This window comes from Arachis stenosperma, unplaced genomic scaffold, assembly GCF_014773155.1.
Source record: "Arachis stenosperma cultivar V10309 unplaced genomic scaffold, arast.V10309.gnm1.PFL2 arast.V10309.gnm1.Scaffold_100031, whole genome shotgun sequence".
Lineage (NCBI taxonomy): Eukaryota > Viridiplantae > Streptophyta > Magnoliopsida > Fabales > Fabaceae > Arachis > Arachis stenosperma.
In genome coordinates, this window is record NW_026651372.1 from 247402 (window position 1) to 258167 (window position 10766).

The window sequence follows — 10766 nt, forward strand, 5'->3', positions numbered from 1 at the left end:
ACATCTGGACAGTTGACTTTTTTACTACACTTGTTCAGAAATTAAGAATAAATTAATTTAAAAAATTTAAAAATTTTTAATTTTTTTATATTTTGTATATTGTTTGGATTTTTTTTTTTCTACTATTAGAAAAAAATTATTTTTTTAGTTTAGAAATGAAAAAAATAATAAATTTACAATTGTTTACTAGATATTGCTGGACTTTATTTTATTTTTCTGCTTAAAATAAAAAAAGTTAACCTTATATTTTAAAAATTTAAAAATAAAAAATTTAGTTTTATTAAATTTTAAATTTTTTTATAAATATTTTTTTATTTTTTTAATCACTGGTAATGCTACACCTGGACAGTTTACTTTTTTTGCCACACTTGTTTAAAAATTAAGAATAATTAATTCAAAAATTTTAAAAATTTTTTATTTTTTATTTTTTGGATATTTTTGGAATTTTTTATTTTTCTACTATTAGAAAAAAATTATTCGTTTAGTTTCAAAATTAAAAAAAATAATAAATTTACAGATATATTGGTTACTAGATATTCGTAGACTTTATTTTATTTTTCTAATTTAAATAAAAAAATTTTATCTTATAATTTAAAAATTTAAAAATAAAAAATTTTCATTTTTAAAATTTTAAATTTTTCTAAAAATAATTTTTATTTTTTTATTAACCTGATAATACTATACCCGGACGGTTGACTTTTTTTTCTACAGTTGTTCACAAATTAATTTAAAAAAATTAAAAATTTTCAATTTTTTTATTTTTTGGATATTGTTGGAACTTTTTATTTTTCTACTATTAGAAAATAATTTTTTTTAAGTTTAAAAATTAAAAAATAATAAATTTACAGATCTATTATTTACAAGATTGCTGGACTTTATTTTATTTTTCTAATTTAAATAAAAAATTTAACCTTATAATTTAAAAATTAAAAAATTTAAAAATAACAAGTTTAGTTTTTTAAAATTTTAAATTTTTCAAAAAATATTTTTTTATTTTTTATTCATCGGATAATGGTACATCCGGACAGTTGACTTTTTTTTACTACACTTGTCAGAAATTAAGAATAAATTAATTTAAAAAATTTAAAAATTTTCAATTTTTTTATCTTTTGTATATTTTTTTGAATTTTTTTGTTTTTCTACTATTAGAAAAAAATTATTTTTTTAGTTTAGAAATTAAAAAAATCATAAATTTACAAATTTGTTGTTTACTAGATATTGTTGGACTTTATTTTATTTTTCTAATTAAAATAAAAAAGTTAACCTTATAATTTAAAAATTTAAAAATAAAAAATTTAGTTTTATTAAATTTTGAATTTTTCTAAAAATATTTTTTTATTTTTTTATTCACTGGTAATGCTACACTTGGACAGTTTACTTTTTTGCTACACTTGTTTAAAAATTAAGAATAATTAATTTAAAAATTTAAAATATTTTTATTTTTTATTTTTTGGAATTTTTTATTTTTCTACTATTAGAAAAAAATTATTTTTTTAGTTTCAAAATTAAAAAAAATAATAAATTTACAGATATGCTGTTTACTAGATATTCGTAGATTTTATTTTATTTTTCTAATTTAAATAAAAAATTTTATCTTATAATTTAAAAATTTAAAATAAAAATTTACTTTTTTAAAATTTTAAATTTTTCTAAAAAGAATTTTTATTTTTTTATTCACCTGATAATACTACACCCGGACAGTTGACTCTTTTTCTGTAGTTTTTCACAAATTAATTTTAAAAAATTAAAAATTTTCAATTTTTTTATTTTTTGGATATTGTTGGAACTTTTTTTTCTACTATTAGAAATAAATTATTTTTTAAGTTTAAAAATTAAAAAAATAATAAATTTACAGATCTGTTATTTACGAGATTGCTGGACTTTATTTTATTTTTCTAATTTAAATAAAAAATTTAACCTTATAATTTAAAATTTTAAAAATTTAAAAATAAGAAATTTAGTTTTTTAAAATTTTAAATTTTTCAAAAAATATTTTTTTATTTTTTATTCATCGGATAATGGTACATCTGGACAGTTGACTTTTTTACTACACTTGTTCAGAAATTAAGAATAAATTAATTTAAAAAATTTAAAAATTTTCAATTTTTTTATATTTTGTATATTTTTTGGATTTTTTATTTTTCTACTATTAGAAAAAAATTATTTTTTTAGTTTAGAAATGAAAAAAATAATAAATTTACAATTGTTTACTAGATATTGCTGGACTTTATTTTATTTTTCTGCTTAAAATAAAAAAGTGAACCTTATATTTTAAAAATTTAAAAATAAAAAATTTAGTTTTATTAAATTTTAAATTTTTTTATAAATATTTTTTTATTTTTTAATCACTGGTAATTGATGACAAGTCATCTTAGCCTAGTTTTACTAGTCTTTTTCTTTTGTTTTCACTTGAATTATGCACTTTCTTGAGGCTTAAGCAAGCCAATTTAGGTAGATTTTCATGCTTCCTTTGATTGAATCAACCATATGTGAATTAATGCTTTTTCATGAGGTTTGATGCCATAATTGGTGCATATTAGGATATAATGATCATCTCATGATTTCAAGCATAGCTTTGATGTGTTTGGTTGATTTATGATAGGTGAAGAAAGCTTGGAAAAGGATTGAAGTGAGAAGGAATGGCTAGAAGCTAAGAGAGGCAAGTGAAATTGAACCAGGAAGGATGAAGTTGGAAGTGGAAATTTGCTCCCAGGGGTGTCCAACGTTAGCCCCAACGTTAGCCCCTAACTTGGAGGCTAACGTTGGGAATGAAAATAACTCCCAGGGGTGTCCAACGTTAGCCCCAACGTTAGCCCCTAACTTGGAGGCTAACGTTGGGAATTAAAATCCTCCCAGGGGTGTGCAACGTTAGCGCCAACGTTAGCCCCTAACTTGGAGGCTAACGTTGGCGCCATTCCAACTTGATGCAAGGCCAACGTTAGGGGCAAAGTTAGCCCCCTAACGTTGGCTCCAACGTGAGTGACAGCAAATTCATTTTGCTGCTAGAAAAAGTTAGCCTTGAAGTTAGCCCCTAACTTTGAGGCTAACTTTGAAAACCCAACTTTGCAAAACTCACATCCGGTTCAATTGATTCACTTGGGTCTCTCTCCAAACCTCAAGAGCAATCAACCAAGGCCTCCTTCAACCCAATTCCACCAAGAGCAAAGGCCCAAACCAAGGCTTGAAGATCAATTGAAGAAAGTGTATAAATAGGCTAGAATTCAATTTGTTCGGGAGTTCCCTTTTTAGAATTTTACACAGAACTTTCATTGGGAATTCTAGTTATAGAGAGTGATCTTTAGTTTCTTAGTTTGGGGAAGGAGAATTCCATTCTCTTCCTCTTAGTTTTATTGCTTTCAATTTCAATTATACTTGTCTTGGATCTTGGGTTGGAGAATTGAAGAAATTCTGTTTCAATCTCATCCTTGGATCTTGTTTATTTTCACTGCAATTAAGCTTCCGTTTCTGTTACTTGCTTCTTCATTTAATTTCTTTGCAATTTACAATTCCTTTGCTATTGTTCTTGTTGGATCTAGGAAGGCATTGAGATCTAGACTCAGTTCTCTAGTCTCTGGGTCCTGAGATCCAATTTCCCATTTCAATTTTCTGTTTCTTGCTTTAATTGCTCATTTAATTTTCTGTTTCAATTCCGATCCAATCCCAATTCCCATTTACTTTCTGTTTGATGCAATTTACCTTTTCTTTGTTTAATTTCTGCAAATCCAAGTCCCAATCCCCTTTACATTTCAAGTCATTTACAATTCTTGCAATTTAATTTCCTTGCAATTTACATTACTTGCTCTTTAAGTTCCTGCCATTTAATTTCTTGCTCTTTAAGTTTCAGCACTTTAATTCCTGTTCTCTTTATTTTCAATGCAATTTAAATTCTGCAAATCAATCAACCAAACCTTGATTCGCTTGACTAATTCAACCACTGAACTAAATTGCTCAATCCCTCAATCCCTGTGGGATCGACCTCACACCCGTGAGTTTTATTACTTGGTGACATCCGGTGCACTTGCCGGTTAAGTTTGGGTGTTTTTTTTTTTTTGGAGAGATTCATTTCTCAAACTCAAAAATATCCCATCAAGTTTTTGGCGCCGTTGCCGGGGATTGATTAGATTGACAATGATTAAGTGAGGTGGTAGTTTAGATCAAGCACTTTTTCTTTATTTTTCTTTATTTTTACTAAGCACATTAACTGTTTGACACATTGTGTCACCTAACTCTCTAACCACATTCTAGCACTAGAATACTCATGTTTATTTGGTTTGTTTGTGATTTTTGCAAGTCATGGAGGCTGAGGTGCGTGAAGAGGGAGTGGGCAACAATGCCCAGCCTGCAAGAAGGGTGTTGGCCTCTTACACTATCCCCAATCCCAGACATTATGGGAGCAGCATCCTCACCCCAAATGTTCAGGCAAATGACTTTGAGTTGAAGCCTCAACTAATCACCTTGGTGCAGAACAATTGTGCTTATGGAGGTGGCCCTCTTGAAGACCCCAACCAACATTTGTCCGTTTTCTTAAGGATTTGTGAAACGGTCAAGACAAATGGTGTGCATCCAGACACATACAATTGTTGCTGTTCCCATTCTCATTAAGGGATAAGGCTGCACAATGGCTTGAAACTTTTCCCAAAGGAAGTGTCACTAGTTGGGACGATTTGGTGACTAAATTTTTAGCCAAATTTTACCCACCCAAAGGATCGTCAGGCTGAAAACTGAGGTGCAGACATTCACCCAATTAGATGCCGAATCCTTGTATGAAGCATGGGAGAGGTATAAAGCTCTAATCAGAAAGTGTCCCCCAGAAATGTTCAACGAATGGGATGTGCTACAAAATTTCTATGAAGGCTTGACGTTGAAATCTCAAGAGGCATTAGATCACTCTGCTGGAGGTTCATTACAACTGATGAAACTGCTGAAGAAGCCCAGAATCTTGTGGACATGGTGGCCAACAATCAATACTTCTTTGCTCATCAAAGAACCCGCCAACCATCACAGAGAAAGGGGGTATTAGAATTGGAAGGAGTGGACTCCATTTTGGCTCAAAACAAGATGATGCAACAACAGATTCAACAACAGTTTGAACAAATGGCCAAAAGGATTGACAGCCTCCAAGTTGCAGCAGTCAACACAAGCCAATCATCAACCAAATGGGGGAAAAATGAAGAAAACCAAGAAGATCAGCAGCAGGAACAACCTCAATATGTGCACAACCAAAGCCCCGGCCAAAATGACGTCTATGGTGACACCCACAATTCATCCTGGAAGAACCATCCAAACATAAGATGGGGAGATAACCACACTCAAAATCAGCAACCATGGCAACGAAATTCAAACCAAAATAACTCAAGAAACAACCAAAATCACAACCAGCAAAACACTAACCCCAATCCATATAGAAAACCCCAAAACAACCACTCAAATTCTAGCTACTATCCACCCAATAACCAAACCACTAACCAAAACACCCACCATCAACCTTCAACACCCCACAACCAGCCACAAACATCACAAGACACTCAAAGGATCTCCAACTTGGAGACATTGATAGAAAATATGATGAAGCACCAAGAGACAATGATGGAGAAACTCATGAAAATCAAGAGATGGCAAGACAAGATCAAGAAGCAGCACGGAAGGATCAAGCCATAACAATCAAAAACCAAGAAGCTGCAATCAGAAATCTTGAGAGGCGTATGGAACAAATGGCTAAACAAAACACAGAGATGGGTGAGAAGCAATCAAATGCATCCCCTAGTACCACTTCAGACCACCCAAGGGACAAAGGAAAAGCTACAAAGTGGGAGGAGTGCAAAGCAATTATGGTGGGAAGTGAGAAGGAAGCCATCAATCAGGAAGAACACAACAGAAAAGTTCCACGAGAAGAGACAGAAGAAAGAAGTGAAGAGGAGAGAAAGACCAAGAATGCAAAAAGCTCAAAGAAAGATGAGGACATCCTTGAAATACAGCCACAGGAGAAGAAGGAAGGGGTGAAGCCAGATGTCCCCAAACTTCCATACCCTCAGAGGTTCAAGAAAGAGAATGAGGATAAGCAATACTCAAAATTCCTGGACATATTCAAGACACTCAGCATCAATATTCCTTTCTTGGAAGCACTTGAACAGATGCCACTATATGCCAAATTTATGAAGGAAGTGCTGACAAAGAAAAGATCCCTGCAGGAAGGACAGATTGTTAAAATGACAAAGGAATGTAGTGCTATCCTCCAAAGAGAGTTACCAGAGAAGAAAGATGATCCTGGGCGTTTTTACATACCTTGCACCATAGGAAACATAACAATTGAGAAGTCATTTTGTGACCTGGGTGCAAGCATAAACCTGATGCCTTTGTCTCTAATGAGGAAACTTCAAATTTCTGAGCTGAAATCCACACGAATAGTTCTCCAAATGGCTGACAAATCCACTAAGCAAGCACTGGGAGTTGTGGAGAATGTATTGGTAAAAGTGGGAAAATTCTTTCTCCCTGCTGACTTTGTTATCTCAGATATAGAAGAAGACCCTAACACTCCCATCATCCTGGGGAGGCCTTTCCTAGCTACGGCAGAGCATTGATAGATGTTGAAAAAGGGGAATTGTTGCTAAGAGTGCATGATGAACACCTAGCATTCCATGTTTTTAAAACCCTGCATGAGCCCACTCAAGAAGAAGATTGTATGAAGGATAAGGCCAGAGATCAAAGCTTGAAGGAGGCATTCAATGAGTTAAATCCAAGACTTCTAAATTCACAATTGAAAGAAGTAGAGATGGTGCAACAAACCAAAGAAGTCAAGGAGGAACTAGATCCAAAACCCCCAGATGAGAAATTCAGCATCCCAGATAAAGAACCACCAAGGCAGGGAGTATCTCTTGAGAAAGAAAAGAAGAAGAGGCCAAGAGGGTGGAGAAATAAGAAAATCCCTACTGAAGGCTTCTCACCAGGGGATAAAGTGGTGTTAAACACCCAACCAATGAAGGTGTCTCCACAATTATCTGAATACTACACTGTGAACCGAGTCCTTTCATTTGAACACCTAGAGATCATCAAAGAGGAGACTGGAAGGAAGTTCACAGTAAGAGGAGAAAAGCTGAGGCACTATGATTTTCAACCTCCATGATCAAAGAATGAAGGATGTCAAGCTAGTGACATTAAAAGAGCGCTTGTTGGGAGGCAACCCAACATGAGGTAGTTTTCTTTTCATAACTTTTTCAATAAAAAGGTTGAATAATTGGTATGTATCGCAAAGAGCTAAGTTTGGTGTTCCACACCAAAATAAATTAAGAGAGAATGAAGCATTCTAAGTTTGGTGTTCCACCAAAATCTCACTTAAAAGCACATTCTCACTTCCTGCACAAAGCTAGCTCTAAGCAATCAGACAAATCATTCAACCATTTAATTGCTTTCTAGTTTTAGTTTTATAACCTTTAGCAAGGACACAAGATTTTACATATAGTTAATCTGTTGCATCAAAGGAAGTGGCAAGGAATTAAGTTTGGTGTTCCCACACCAAATTAAATCCAAAAGCCACATTCAATTCATGCATATTAACCAGTCACCTAAGGGCTTGAGAAGCAAGCAACTTTTGAGAATTGTGCAGGGAACTAACAACCATTTGAAGATATTATGCATCATAACTCAAAAGGAGCACAACAGAAGGAAGGACAAGAGGACTGCAAACCAATAGGTTGTATCTATACTTAACTCTTGCTGTTGAAAAATGTTTTGACTTATGTTCTGCTAAAGTGTTCATTTAGTTCAAATAGAGTCAATTTCCCTTTAAAATAAGTAAGCTAGTTTAAGTTTGTGCTTGTGTGTTTACTTTCACTTGACTAAAAGCATGTTTTGTCCCCTGCACCTTTAATTCAATAAAAGAAATGTTTGAATGTGAAGTGAGATGGTTCATTGTTAGAAAGAAGTAGAATAATAGTAAGTGGTGGTATGTGTGTGATTGTATAAAAACTCACTTTTAGTGAATAAAGAGCTAGGATATCTCTTTCCAAGTGTATAATGACCTACTGTCTATGAATCTCAATAAGAAAATCCTTGGTTCAAAAGAAAAACAAAAAGAAAGGAAGAAAAGAAATAGCCAAAAGATGGCAGAACCAAAGAAAACAAAAAGAAACAAAGCTGGACACCAATAGCTTGAACCTTAAAAATATATGCCTGTGGTGTCTATGTCTTAGGATCTGCTTGGACCACTAAGCTCTTTGGAGTGCTTCAACACTCGGTGACTTGGATTAACTAATCCGGGATCATCAGCTGAAAATCCACTATCAAGAGCAACCTAACTACAAGGCATTTAGTAACCAAAAAGGTGCTGGCATCAATGTTTAAAAGGAAAGGTAAGCCAAGTGTTCCATGGTGAATAATGTGTCAAGTATACAGAAAAGAAAATGGACTTGCTACACATGACACTCAAATAAAGCTTTGAACAAAGTAACAGCCAAGGATAAAGGAATAATGAGAGGTCATAGCAGTAGGTTACTTGAAGCTTGAAGGAGACTTTCTAAGCCTAAGAATCAATAAGGAGTGAGTATTGCATATCCACACAAAATCCCATGAACTACCAATAACATTCTGCTAGCATGAACATTCTCTTTCATTTCATTCTTTCTTCTTAATAAGTCATTTCTTGCTTGGGGACAAGCAAGCTTTAAGTTTGGTGTTGTGATGACAAGTCATCTTAGCCTAGTTTACTAGTCTTTTTCTTTTGTTTTCACTTGAATTATGCACTTTCTTGAGGCTTAAGCAAGCCAATTTAGGTAGATTTTCATGCTTCCTTTGATTGAATCAACCATATGTGAATTAATGCTTTTTCATGAGGTTTGATGCCATAATTGGTGCATATTAGGATATAATGATCATCTCATGATTTCAAGCATAGCTTTGATGTGTTTGGTTGATTTATGATAGGTGAAGAAAGCTTGGAAAAGGATTGAAGTGAGAAGGAATGGCTAGAAGCTAAGAGAGGCAAGTGAAATTGAACCAGGAAGGATGAAGTTGGAAGTGGAAATTTGCTCCCAGGGGTGTCCAACGTTAGCCCCAACGTTAGCCCCTAACTTGGAGGCTAACGTTGGGAATGAAAATAACTCCCAGGGGTGTCCAACGTTAGCCCCAACGTTAGCCCCTAACTTGGAGGCTAACGTTGGGAATTAAAATCCTCCCAGGGGTGTGCAACGTTAGCGCCAACGTTAGCCCCTAACTTGGAGGCTAACGTTGGCGCCATTCCAACTTGATGCAAGGCCAACGTTAGGGGCAAAGTTAGCCCCCTAACGTTGGCTCCAACGTGAGTGACAGCAAATTCATTTTGCTGCTAGAAAAAGTTAGCCTTGAAGTTAGCCCCTAACTTTGAGGCTAACTTTGAAAACCCAACTTTGCAAAACTCACATCCGGTTCAATTGATTCACTTGGGTCTCTCTCCAAACCTCAAGAGCAATCAACCAAGGCCTCCTTCAACCCAATTCCACCAAGAGCAAAGGCCCAAACCAAGGCTTGAAGATCAATTGAAGAAAGTGTATAAATAGGCTAGAATTCAATTTGTTCGGGAGTTCCCTTTTTAGAATTTTACACAGAACTTTCATTGGGAATTCTAGTTATAGAGAGTGATCTTTAGTTTCTTAGTTTGGGGAAGGAGAATTCCATTCTCTTCCTCTTAGTTTTATTGCTTTCAATTTCAATTATACTTGTCTTGGATCTTGGGTTGGAGAATTGAAGAAATTCTGTTTCAATCTCATCCTTGGATCTTGTTTATTTTCACTGCAATTAAGCTTCCGTTTCTGTTACTTGCTTCTTCATTTAATTTCTTTGCAATTTACAATTCCTTTGCTATTGTTCTTGTTGGATCTAGGAAGGCATTGAGATCTAGACTCAGTTCTCTAGTCTCTGGGTCCTGAGATCCAATTTCCCATTTCAATTTTCTGTTTCTTGCTTTAATTGCTCATTTAATTTTCTGTTTCAATTCCGATCCAATCCCAATTCCCATTTACTTTCTGTTTGATGCAATTTACCTTTTCTTTGTTTAATTTCTGCAAATCCAAGTCCCAATCCCCTTTACATTTCAAGTCATTTACAATTCTTGCAATTTAATTTCCTTGCAATTTACATTACTTGCTCTTTAAGTTCCTGCCATTTAATTTCTTGCTCTTTAAGTTTCAGCACTTTAATTCCTGTTCTCTTTATTTTCAATGCAATTTAAATTCTGCAAATCAATCAACCAAACCTTGATTCGCTTGACTAATTCAACCACTGAACTAAAATTGCTCAATCCCTCAATCCCTGTGGGATCGACCTCACACCCGTGAGTTTTATTACTTGGTGACATCCGGTGCACTTGCCGGTTAAGTTTGGGTGTTTTTTTTTGGGAGAGATTCATTTCTCAAACTCAAAAATATCCCATCAGTAATGCTACACCTGGACAGTTTACTTTTTTTGCCACACTTGTTTAAAAATTAAGAATAATTAATTCAAAAAATTTAAAATTTTTTATTTTTTATTTTTTTGGATATTTTTGGAATTTATTATTTTTCTACTATTAGAAAAAAAATATTCGTTTAGTTTCAAATTAAAAAAAATAATAAATTTACAGATATGTTGGTTACTAGATATTCGTAGACTTTATTTTATTTTTCTAATTTAAATAAAAAAATTTTATCTTATAATTTAAAAATTTAAAAATAAAAAATTTACTTTTTTAAAATTTTAAATTTTTCTAAAATAATTTTTATTTTTTTATTAACCTGATAATACTATACCCGGATGGTTGA